The sequence below is a fragment of the Oxyura jamaicensis genome, chromosome 3, assembly GCF_011077185.1.
Source record: "Oxyura jamaicensis isolate SHBP4307 breed ruddy duck chromosome 3, BPBGC_Ojam_1.0, whole genome shotgun sequence".
Classification (NCBI taxonomy): Eukaryota; Metazoa; Chordata; class Aves; order Anseriformes; family Anatidae; genus Oxyura; species Oxyura jamaicensis.
In genome coordinates, this window is record NC_048895.1 from 2,758,815 (window position 1) to 2,771,849 (window position 13,035).

At 45.0% G+C, this 13,035-nt stretch overlaps 1 long non-coding RNA gene across 2 annotated transcripts in view; it reads right to left on the bottom strand.

The window, feature by feature from the left end:
• Positions 1 to 3,406: 3,406 nt before the first annotated feature.
• Positions 3,407 to 13,035, bottom strand: part of LOC118164707 — a 33,521-nt gene continuing 23,892 nt past the window's right edge. For both annotated transcript variants that reach the window (XR_004749624.1, XR_004749623.1), the window contains one exon: positions 3,407 to 4,775. This is a non-coding gene — a long non-coding RNA (uncharacterized LOC118164707). The remainder of the gene's footprint in view (positions 4,776 to 13,035) is intronic.

Below are 13,035 nucleotides of genomic sequence, written 5' to 3' on the forward strand. Positions count from 1 at the left end.
ATAGGTCCTCCACATGCCGGTAATCCCCATGTGGAGGAGTTCCATGGTGAAGCTTGAATAGCACTCTTTCTTGCCCACTCTCTGAGAAATTTTGCATCTTCCTCTTTTCCAACTTTACTTAATAGATCTTCCATCTAGATGTGCTTTGCAAACTTGTCAGTTTGGGGATAAATTCACTTGCAAACCAAGGTAATGACACTTCAGGCATTTCTCAACCTGAAGAGGAGAGAAATCTGCTATAGATCTGCACCCAGCTAGCCTACAGACAACTACTCCAGCAAGGAAAGAAAAGAAATAAACCACATTACATTGCTCAAATAAGACCCTGACCCATGCCTCTTAAAGCTCAGTCCTTCCCTGTGTGCTGTGTGAAGCAAGAACCCTACACAAATCCAGCATGAATGTTTATTATGAAGCTCTGCCCTGTCACTCATTTGCATGTGTGAGCTAACTTAAAATCACACAAGCTGCTATTTGATGTCTCGATGATGCAAGATGTTCTTAGAATGGAAGCCTCTCTGGTACATACATATGCTCATTTTCCATAATGAGCCCTCATTTTTATCTGCAGCAGGAAGATCGTTATGAATGGGAATCACAAAACGTTGACAAGCAGTAATGTCAGAAGGTCTGAGGCCAAACAAACTGCACAGTGAAACTAACAGATAACAGGTAGTTAGCATTTTTATGTAAAGTTTGAAATATTGCTGTGAATTTGCCCTTTCAGCCAGAAAGGTCTCAGGCGGCTGGCAGAAGTGCTTCGTGCAATCTATTGCTGTTAATGCTTCCTCCAAGGTAGAAATTTGTGTTTGTTTTGTTTTCTTCAAGAAAATAAAACAACAAATAGGAAGCACGATGAGGAAGCAAGATTGCAAGAGCAAACCCTGGGTACGCTGTTTATTTCTGTTTCTGCATTAAGTAGAACAGAAGCTTTTGTTAGCTGCTGATTCCGGTCCCCAAAAATGAAACATCACTGCCCTCTTCTGTAACACAAGGAAGTTGTACCCGTCAGCAACCTAACCTGTCTAAACAGGGAGGAAGGTAGATACGTATCAGGTGATGATGACATACTGAACTCACTCAAAATTTTAAACAAAAGGTATTAATTCATTTGTCCATCATTGCCTTCATGCCTGTTACTAGTCTTGAAGAGCCTGATAAAGATCTAGCCTCAAAGGGAGCAAATAAGGAATAAATACACTGGAATTTATGGACTACCCGTTTGTGTTTGAGACAGAATCATGTCCATTTCTGAACTTACTAAGAGGCTTAATAAAGAAGCTGTACATTTTACTGCCTCTATTTGGCTTGCCTTTTTGCAAAGTTTAGAAATCCGATGCATGTTCAACTTCCTCTTTCACAGTATCTCTGTAAAGCAAGCAATCCCCTTGTTCCACTCACATTATCATTTTCCTTTCCTTTCCTTTCCTTCCCTCTCCTCTCCTCTCCTCTCCCATGCGAATTGCAGCCAGACTGTCCTACTGGTCTTTCTGGAGCCTTTCCAGCACCTTTTCCAGGTGGCATCTCCGGGCACACAGTGACATCTCCGGGCACCCACCCCGGCTGGAAGCCTCCCTCCCTTAAGTGTTTTTTCAGCTCCAACCAATGTCCCTTCAAGCCCCACTCCTGAAAGCAAAGCGTGCTTGACAAACTGAAGCTTCCCTCATGCAAGTTGTTTAAAATAGACTTGAAATCTAAAAATACTTCAGTTATTGAAAGCCAGCAGCAGCTGTTAGGCTGAATGTAGGCTGAAACTCTGGATTTTGATTTCCCTGTGGTGCCAAAGCACGTTACTTCTCGGGGAGTGAAATGCCCTTCAGTCAGGTGTATCTGGAAGGAACAGGGCTGGCAGAGCCTGCTTCTCCCAGCCCTGGGAATCCCACCGTGTCCCGCCCTGCTGCCGGAGAGGCATGTGTCAGAGGAGTAGGACACCAAATGGGTAATAGAGGTTGGATATGAAAGGCCAAGAGAAAGTAAACTTTGTGTGCCTCCAGCTGCCCAGAAAGGGAAGGGGCTCCTCCCGATCTCATGGTTCTGGAGAAAGGCACAGGGCAGCACAGCACAGAGCTGGGCATGGGTCCAGGCACCCTGCGTGAGGCGAGCAAGCTTCCTCACCTGCCCGCTCCCCTCTCGAGTCCTCTGTACCCAGCGGCGCGGTGAGGAGAGATCTCTTAAAGTTTATGAACTGCTGAGCCAAGACAGCGAAACCGTGTGAATGATGAGATCCTTACACGTAAAAATACACGGAGTTGTAGGTCCTTCTGGCACACTGAATAAACACTCGGTGTAGAGACATTCCTCGCCCAGCGCAGCTCTGCAAGCCGCGGCTGATTTATGCCGCAGGGGAGATAAACACAGAGGTGCGCTCCCACAGCCGAGCCGGGGCTCTCACACCTTAATTGCTTTGAACTCACTTCTGATTTTTATTTCATTTCGGTCCTACAACACTAACATAAGGAGACATGAGAGTGTAAGACAAATATAATTATCTTAGTGTCAGCTTGATTCAGTGGAGTATGAGTAGCTCATTTTCAGTCATTACTGCTGTCAGGGCCACTGATACTGTAGTTTGCAAGAGAACTGTCTTCTGACGCTGGAAATGCCATGATTTCATGTTTAGCACAGCATCAGGTACTTCCGTGGCTACACTAAGCCAACATATGTCTGCATCACCCACTAGGGGCCCTGGGGAAGTGACCAAAAGGCAAACCGCTGCACCGGGGACCACCCAAGGGGCAGGAGATGGATCATGTCCTTGTTTTCCCTCTGTAAAAATGAAAGTACACCCACAATGTGCTTGGGATGCAACAACTGTCAACTTCCTCTCATGGTCCTTCTTGCATGTGTTTCCAACTGGAGCTTCCTCTCTGAAATTTGTTTTCTTTACAAGTTCTTGCACCAACTTCAGTGGGTGCTGAGTCAACTTCTACGTGGCGTCAGATACACAGAACACATTTACACCACAACACTGAAAATCTATTTGATAACTTCCTGTCCAAAACTGCATGAGGATCAAATGTCTTTTCAACTGGAAGGAGGAGCAAAAGTAACAGCCGAACCCACCACAGCCTCCCTTGGTTCCAAGGTGCAAAGCCGCCTGTGCTAAGACACTCATACCTCCTTCTTGCAAAGCTGCTCCCAGCCCTCCTGTCAGAGATGTCCAGAGCTCTGCTACTTTTATTTTTTTTTCTCTTTTGAGCTCAAGTCCTCTCAAATAAATTCAGCTAGTTTTTCAGTGAGTTTGGCTTTTTCCACATGAATACAGATTGTGGATGAACACTTCAGTCCTCAAATACCATTCCCTAAATTAATCTCACAAGAGAAGAGGTGGAGTTTATGAAGTAGAGACTAAGTCTCAAATAAATTAGGCAGCAGTGATGCAGGAAGAAAAGTGAAGTAAGAGAGAAATAGCTGTCCAGAAAGTAGAACTGGAGCATAAGTGGACTCTGAACAATGCACGAGTGCTTCCCATTATGTAGAGCCTGCAGAGACAGGGAACGTAGGTCAGTGACTCAAGAAGCCCTTTCCATCCCTGCACTTGCCAGCAAGGTGCTGGAGATGAGCAGCAGCGATGTCTCTGTCAGCGGATTAAGTCAGTCACACAGAGTGCCTTTCTCTGCTTCCAGCAAGCAAGCACCAAGCAGGGGAGCACAGCACCGAGGCAGCGCAGACCCGAAGCGCGATGCTGTGCCCAGCTGATGAACCCCACGGATCCTGGCTGGGGCCCTGCTGGAGACAGCTCGGGGCTGCATTTCGCAGTGCCCGTGTCCCGTTCGGAGGGGCTTTTAGAAATGTGGCTTCAATGATGACTGCCAACTCTCAGTTAAACTCACAGAAAGTCGCTTATCTCAAAGGCCTGCTGAAAGGAGACCCAGTGTGCACACTGTGTCAAAGCATATTAGCAGCGCTCAAGGAACAAAAAGACCAACACTGTAAAGCATTTCCCAAGCCTAGTAAAAATGTGAAAGCCGGCCTATCTGCTTCAACGCCTCAGAAAATATTTAAGGTGTAGACATCAAGTGTCAATTTGTGAAGGTGCTCAGCTGGGATTAGCAGCATGACTCCCATTAAAATCAGTGTTTTTCTTCAGCTAAGTTCCTCCCCACACTCCAAAAGGCATTTTTCCTGGTTGTTAACAGAACACTACAAGGTGGGGACAAGGTGATGATGCAGGAAACATTGTCTCTGCACCCAGTGCTGTAGATGATTTCAAGGGATAACAAAGGGCAGCTGCTCACAGGCGCTTCAGAATGGCTTCATTTTGGGCAAGGAGCGAGCTCATTTTAGGTGGGTGTGGAGTTACACATCTCACATTCCCCCAGTACGCTCCCACAGCAGCTCGGTGGCTCTTTGCCCCCAGCTTTTTCATTAAACTGTCTCAGAAATCATTCCCCAGCTATCCTGCTGTACATTAGTGTCCAGCAAGGGAGGAGAGCTTTCCTCCTGTGCAAAAACGCGATCCCCATGGAGCCAACGACTGCTCCAGCTCTGTGCAAGTCCCACAGCTCAGATGGGTTTCAGCACGGAGCAGTCTCTGCTGTGCCAGAGTGGCACTGACCCTTGGCCGTGGAAGCAGTTATGGCTGTCCCCCTGCTGACACGGTGGCTTGTCAGATGAGCACCTGATGGTAGGCATGTGTCACGACTCTTCCCGTTTTAAATCCAGGCCAGCACTTACCATACTATCCAATAAAACAAACGGCCCCACCGAGGAAGCTGGCAAATGCACAGAGTGGCATTCCCATATACAGCACGGAGCATTTTTGAATTTCCCACCTGAAGAAGAGATGCATGTAAATTAAAATGAGCCCTTCTGCTGTGATTCTAGCCAACTTATTAGGCAATTAAACAATATGCTGTCAGTCACATTTGCAGCACGTGCAAGCAGCTTTGATGGCAGCTTTCCATGCTGTAGTGTGCACATAATAAACCACTAGCAAACAAGCCCAAGGAAGTTACGAAACAAGCAGAGACAAAATCAAAGCAATGGGCGGCAGACCAAGACTCAGAGGATGTCAAGAAGTGGCCCTTTAGAAAATCTGCCTGTTTAGACCATAATTAACCACATGCTTCACTTTAGCGTGATAGAAAATCCCAGTAAAGTGTATAAAGAAACCTCTGGAAATACTTTATCAGTGCGTTTCAATGAAATTACTGTCTCGTGGAAGCTGAAATATTTTACAGGGACTGCAGACGTTTTGATGGGTTCAGGCTGAAATCGCTTCTAGATAGAGCAGACTTGGTATTTTTGATCCAAAGGAACCTGGATAGCTTTGTGTTGTCCCTATTAAAAAATCACTTTGTTTTTATTTTAGTCTGGAATAAAAATAAATCTGGAAATCATGAAAGTTGTTGCAAAACAGAATTGTTATTTCTCCTGCCAACTATGATATCAAAGACACGCAGCCAAGTACCACAGATCACTGAGTAGTTTTCACATCTTCCATAAATCCTGATCTACTCACAAACATTGATTCGGGAATGCACTTAAATGGTTCTTTTGAAGTCAGCATCACAGCTGAACTCCGACGGGGAGGCGCAAACAGCCGGTCGGAGACGTGTGAAGGGCAGTCACTGGGGGATGCCGAGGCAGGAAACAGAAAATGGCAAAATGTGTTTGTCAGCCAGCCAATCTAATTTCCCATCAGAGAACTATATAGAAATTGCATGCCAGGATTCACAGATTTAACAGCAGCCATTGCACTTTTTTGTGCCCAGGACTAAGGTGCCTGCCGTGGTTTCAAAGCATGAGACATGTCGACCTTGCCCCAGGAATCCTTATGTCAGCTGGTTCCAAAACGTCCCTGTGCCTGAGCACATGGCTAGTTGTTTTCCTGATGGCAGGGCCTTTGATTCACAATTCACACGATACATATCATATCGCAAACTTCTTACGTGTCTCAGCATCCCTAAGGACTGATTCTGACCTGAAAGCTGCTGTGGTGAGCTCTGGCCATGCCAGAACTGCCAGAGACACAGCATGCAGCCAGGGACTGGGGAGAACAACCAAATGCAAGCTGAAAATGCCTTATTCTTGGCATTCTATCCCAAGTTACAGTTATAAACTTCAAATGAAGAGTAAGGAATCTTAACCTGGAATGATTAAGACAGGCAGCTCTCCAATTTAAATTCCATACCTGGTACAGGAGAGCGGACACGTAGAAACCAATGTTTAGGGTTTTCAGATGAGTTGATCTTTTTAAAATGAAACTGGCTGCTTTGACATAAAGTTGCACTGCCTCTGTCAAGGTATTTTCATTTATAAAGCTTAGTATGAAATCCCTGAAATTCATCCAATTCCTTTTTCCGTGGAAGGTACTGGAAATATTAAATGCTGCAATTTCTTTCTGAATCCTTGCAAAAGGGTGACCTCTGCAGAGAACAGCACTACACTATCAAGTGAGAGACATACAACCGTAGATATAGATAAAGATGCAATCATTTGGATGTATGCCGCACACAGAGGAAATGGCAAGGTTTGATGCTCACCATTAGCAGCAGCTGAAATTCTTACCATAAATTCATGTCGGAAACACTGCCAGTTTGATGTGTAAGTCACACCACGTGAATCCGCTTGAGTAATTCTCAGTGGTCAAGTCTCCTTGAAGCAGAATTGTGTTTAAACTTCCTAAATATATACCCAGTACAAGACAAGTCTTTTCCTTTTTTGCAGCATGACAACTTCTGTAACATGGTGCATCTCAGGTGGAGTTTGTACAGGGAGAGATGCTTGGGCTGAAAAGCAGCACTCCTACAGCAACCTGTGGCCCACATTAGAGACCTTCCAATACTCCACAGCTGGCATGAACTCCTCCCCAGTGGGGCATTGCTTTAATCATCTGTAAACATCATCTGTAAACTTTTTATCCTATTTTCATCTCTCAAAACGTATTCACAGCAGTCACAAACAAGCTGAACCTCTGTGGCTTCAGCAGAGAAGCCTGATAACCCCACGGTGCATAGGATCCTTCCAGCCCACGCTCAACCAACCATTTATTTCCCCTGAGCAATGTGTGTTCCCCAAAATACCTTCCTGAAAGCACAAATTCCTCAGTGAGGGACCCAGGTCTTCACCTGTGCTCTGCACCCTCACCAAGTGAAGGCACCTGTGGCGGCAGGCTTTAGCCACACTCCCCTTCTCCCCAGACATCGTCCTAAAAGCAGGTGCTGCAGATCTACCGCTGCTCATGGACAGGAAGCCCCAGTTAAGGGGCCTTTCAGCACTTCCCTGGAGCTGCAATGGTTAACTTAACCAGCACATCTCTGGGAACCGTGTATAAATAGAGTTGCTGGGTTCCTTTACGCATTCTTTATACTTTGCAAAACAGGGCAGGAACCAGAAATGTCAAAAAAGAAAACTCTTTTCTGTTTCACTACAGACTTCAAAGGTGATAGATGCAATGTGTCCAGAGAACTATGAAAATACATTATCTAATGGAAGGAAATGGGTAAGCACACGCTATCGTCACAAAGTTTTAGTAGAAAAAGACCTAGCATGTGCTATAATACCTGTACTCTATCTATAAAGCCAAGGAAAACATCAAATGCAGTGCTTCCAATATTCAAAAGTGAATATTGCTATCTTTCTTCTTTTCTTGTGCCATTCTTCTGCAGCTAGGTGCAGAATTCCAGTAAGTTCAGGAAGAGCTTATAAAAAATCCCTTATCAGAAAAATCTATGAAAAGTGTTTCAGAAGTTCACAATTCTTCCCTTTTTTTTCTTTCAGTTTTCAGAACTGAATGATTTTATGAAAGGTAGCAAAACGGTGCACTGATAGTTATCAAAATTGTTCCAATTGGGAAGAAAATAAATCTTTCAAAAATTGTAGGCTATAGGGAAAGGACCCAGCAAACCTGAAACAAGCGATTAAACATTAGAGCATCACCTATCATCAGCCACTCAAGAACAGTTTCTCTACACACTTCACTTGTTTCTCCTGTGAGCCAATGGCAGCACTTTTCCAGTCTTAGAGATTTGTTTGAAGACAATCTCTACTTGTGTGAAGACAACACAGAAATGTTCTTAAAATGACAAGTATTTGCATAAAAAAAATATTGTATGTGCACAAGAGTACTACGCTGCAGTGTGGCATTGGATTATGAAAGAAAACCACCCATTAGCAGGTGCTTTTGGTGGGGGCTTTTTTGGGGGGGTCACTTGAGCGAATTCCGAGCACTCCCTGTTAGACTCAGGAACCCACGGGCACTTTGGTTGTTTTCCATCCTGTTGGCCTGGTTCTTTCCCACTGCTGAATGGCAGATCCTACACAAATGCCCACGTCTAGCTCTGATGGGCAGCACTGCAACAGAAAAGCAGAGGCAGGGCCAGACACCCTCAGGCAGTTTTGGGTTCCCTGCAACGAGAGACATTCCTCACTGCTGGGCGGGCGGTGGGCAGCCAGCTGATGGGCAAACCATAGCTGTGACTGGTGTAAGGATCTGTGTTGTTATCATGGAAAACACTTTGGATAAACAAACAGTGGCTCTGAATTGCAATTATTTCTATTGTCAGCCCAAAGACAACGCGGAGATGCAATCTACTTCATTTTGGCTCCTTTCCCTCAAAATTACAGCAAGGATCCATCTTGAAAAGTGATAAGGCTCTCTTTGGAAAGGACCCAAACCCAATGCACCTTTCCAGCGAGTCAGCGAAAAGCGGGCTATCCAGCCATCAGATGGGACAGGTTTCTCTAGGAGTCCAGCGGCAAAAGAAGGAGGAAAGATTTTAAAAATCATTCAACCTTGAAAAAGCTTCTAAACCTGTCCTGTTTACATCAGCTGGGAGTTTGGAAAGCCCACAGCCAAGCAAGCAATTGTGCAGGCCACGCCTGCAGACAGGATCCTAATATGCCATCAAATATTCACCCGGGGAGATGGCCAGAGTTGCCCACATGTTGCTGTTGTTTCGAAGGAAGCTGACCTCAGCTTCTCCAGGGGGACTCCATCACCATGCAGCATGCATTTCTGACTGCTGGGCGCTGCCCCTGCCTGCTCGCTCTGTCCAGGATATTTCTGTACCCTTGGTAAAAATACATGCCTAAAAGTACACACTCCTCCTACAGAGGAGCAAAACCTGATTCCCGAGTATTATTTAATATGATGGGAAACAGAGTCCTCTAGTGGTCTCTGATCGCCATAATACTAGGAGCAGACAACAATTTAGGGGAGAAAGTGAATGATCTGAAAGGAACAAATCTTAGTCCAAAGCTAAAAAGAATCAGGGGAAATTTTCCCTGGGGATGTTGACGGCAGTCTCCGGAGTTTTCTGCAGAAAATCTTCCAGTGCTGCCTGTCATTTCAGGTATGCTAAAAAGATCTCAGGCAGATGCTATGGGAAAAGCTTTCTTCACCCATATATCTGATACTATTGTACTACACGTGAACTGTGCTGATAGAACATACTGGAAAAGAACCTTTCCAAGCTGTTAAATAGGCAGTTAAAAGGGAACACCGAGCCTTATTAGAAGTGCTTGAAGAACTTAACATAAATATCCAACCGGGATTTCGGAAGTAAACCTGAATGAACATTTCTTCAATCCAGGAAAGTATCACAGAGACTTCTGTCATCCGCATCACAGCAGCAGCTGGCGCTGGTATTTGAGACAAGGACTTTATGTTTGACAGGAGAAAAGTCTGTGGAGGACATATGTAAAATAGTAAGAAAATGTCAAAGAGTGAGGGAAAAAATGGGAGAGTGGAGAGAGTAAGCAAGATGGGGTACAGGTATGCCAACAGCGGGACCCGTGTGCTGCTAGGGACAGACTGACAAGCAGGAAAAAATATCAGTAATTTGCCACTGCAGATAGGTGAAAGAGGTAGGTGTGTGTTGGTGCCAATTTTGCAGCTGTTTTTATTCAAACCAAGACTTCACTGGTGTCTACAAAACGTGTAAAATGAAGTCTTGTAAAATAATCGACCCATTTTCTATAGGCGTTAAGATTTCTCAGAGGTATCAATAAATGCGCAAACGGCAGCACAGCATTCCTAAGGCATACAGTACGTATCCTGGCATCTGCTTTATGCGCTCCAGGATCTTAAGCAATCCTTTGGCAAAGGTACATGACCAGCCATAAAAATCTGGCAAACAGCAGTTTCTAAGAAAAATTTGTGTGGTCTTCGTACCAGACAGTTCCCAGCACTGTCATTAAAGGCTTATCTCAGGAAAACACTTGGAAAAATCTGTTCTCCCTTTAAAGAACCTCATCAGTCAGAGCCATAGGGGTCATCTGTCATGACCATCAGCTTTCCTCTCTCTCCAGCATACCTCTGCAGAGTTGGAGCATAGCTAGATAAGTTCCATATGCAAAAATTCAGGGTCAAACAGCGCCTGGCCAAATTTCTAGATGGCATCTTCAAATCTCTACCCCCACATCTGACTTTTCTTCTGTGCTGGCATGGCTTTTATCAGCTTTATCTCTTGTATTTCATACACTTGTCAAAAAACTATTGCTGAACTAAGTGACAGACATAAAATTAAGTTTGAAAAGATTCCATCTTTCATGCAGCAGGGGAAATTATTTGCTTTGAACATGCTGTCAGCCTCAAACAGGGTAATGGGTGAGTGCAGCGTGCTCAAGCCAGTATTTTGTTCCGTAGTCTGACATGTGCAAAACGATTCTGCAACACCGAGAGCTGCCCTGCACCTCAATCAGTGCAGAACCACAAACCAAACAAGCCTGCAGAGATACGACTTGGGTGGTAATTTAAGACATCAGTGACAAACAGGCGAAGATGTACAATAACCTAGGGAAAAAAATACTAGGAAAAATATTAACTTGTTGTGTAGCAAACGCAGGAATCTGTTAAGCTTCATAAAGGCAATTGTCTCTTACTGCTTCTACATCAGGTGTGGCCACCAGAGTGACAAGAACAGGCTCTTTTTCCTTCCAAGAAAGAAAGTTTGCATTTGGAAGTATGAAACTCTGAACACGGTTGTGTTGTCATCACCACAAACTCCCAAAGGGTCCACAGCTCTCTCAATTGCCCTTAGTCCTTCAGGCTCAGCAAGACAATTCTTTGTTGCTATGATGAGACACAGCTTTCGGTGCAGCTCTGCAGAGGGGACAGAGGATAAACACGTTACTGGCTGGTCTTCTTTTGAAGAGCATGAGATGCTTTTTATGGACTGTAAGTCCAATGGAGATGATGGAGGTGACTCAAGTTTTTCTCGTGGTGGACAAAACTGTTGTAATTCCAACCAGACGCTGTTCACATAGGAAAGAAGCCTTGATCAGTAACAGCCTGGATTATTTACTGATAGCAGCAGCTGTGCTGAACCTTGTTCTCATGAAGGCAACCCAGGATGTAAAGTTGGGGCTTTCTCTACTGCCCTGTACCAGCCAATTGCTATACAAAACTGGCCAGGAAGAGAGATCCCTCTGATGTGATGGCCACAGAAATGTCCTTGGTGACTGCCACAGAAGAGCTCCCCTCTGCTAAAGCACTGAGGGGCTCAGCAGCCTCTGGCACCACTAATCCTAAGGTGTGCTGTGACTCGTGGGACGTGACAGAGCAAGCATGCAGCTCCCCGCAGTGGCGGGCCACCTACCGTCCTTCCTGGGGAGCCAGGCCTGGGGTCTCCCTCATCTCCTCACTCTTCAAAAGGCATCTGGCAAGGTAAGGATGGATCGATGCCCAGCAAGAGGTGACAGCACATCGATCAAACAGCTCCTGACCTCCTCTCCACTGCACTAACACTGCGGTTTTTCAAGGGACTGGCTGAAGCAAGGGCCTGGAAAAACAGATTGTTCTTGTATTGCGCTACAGAACAAGCTTGTGAAAAGAAACCTGATTTGATGGGTTATCTGTTTTGAACTAGTCATATCTCCACAGCACACTGACAGTCACCTTTCTACCCACATTTCTAATGACACAAGGCATAGTTTATGATGCTCAGGTCTGCTGCTTGCTATGGACAAACCACACCAGTTCTAGCCATTAGCACACGTTCCCAGCTTCTGAGTGGAGTCAAGGAGCACAACAGGATCTTAGATAAAGCACACGGCCCTCTCTGAGCAAGAAAAATAGATTTCTAGTTGTGACATCCTGAAGTGGTATGACTGCAAGTGTCAAGTACATTTAACTCAATGATAGCTACGAAAAACAAACACACAGTGCTCCAAGATACCCTGTTGCTGCTTCTATTTGCATTAACCGTAAATGGTTATTTTCCATCCAAAGTTTCTACAGCTCCAGCTCCTAGTTGTGTCATCACCTGCCTATTACTGCAGGCACAGAGAAGTTTTTTCTCTCTCCTCCAGCAATTCAAACAGTAACCTTTGTCTCACCTGGCTTTCCCCTTTGAACATGTAGCTCCTGCCACAAGTGCAGCCTATCTTTGCTCTTCATAAAGGCAAAAGGAGTGAGAGACGTGGCTCAGTCCTGGAGAAGCTTTCCCCAGCTAGCCTCCAGGGGGCAAGGCCATTAACAAAATCACAACAGGTGATTACTTCAATATGAATAACAGATTTATATGAGTTTAATACCTAACATCTGTCTGGCCAAAGCAGGATACCAGCTGATAATTGTACCTTAAACACACCAGTTCTCAGTAATGGTAGATACTCAAAATAAAGTTAGCAGCACAGTTTCTGTACGTTTTCTGTAAGAACATTTAAGATAATGATCACAAAATGAAGCAATCTTTGAATGCCAATGTCTAAAGCCGAGTGCCTGGCTCTTCACGTAGGCAGCCACATCTTCGCACAAATACTCAGCAGCCACAAAACAATGGAAAGTGCTTGTGTTCAGTGCTGTCTGGGGTAAAACCAAATCAGAAATGCTCTTGTCAACTCCTCTTATAATTTAGATGCTCCTTTAGGTATTTCTGAAGGTGCAGAAGTATCGATCTGTGCATGCTGCTAGCCTGAACAGAGCACACTGTGTTAGTGGTGGTGTTTACTTCACCCTTTCTACCTATCATTTCTTGTGGTCAAAGAGCCCATCATGTTTTGCTATATTCAGCATGGCCCCTGAAACACCCAGGGCACTGGAGTTGATGACCCCACAGGTCTTTCCCAATCCCGTGTTCCTAATCA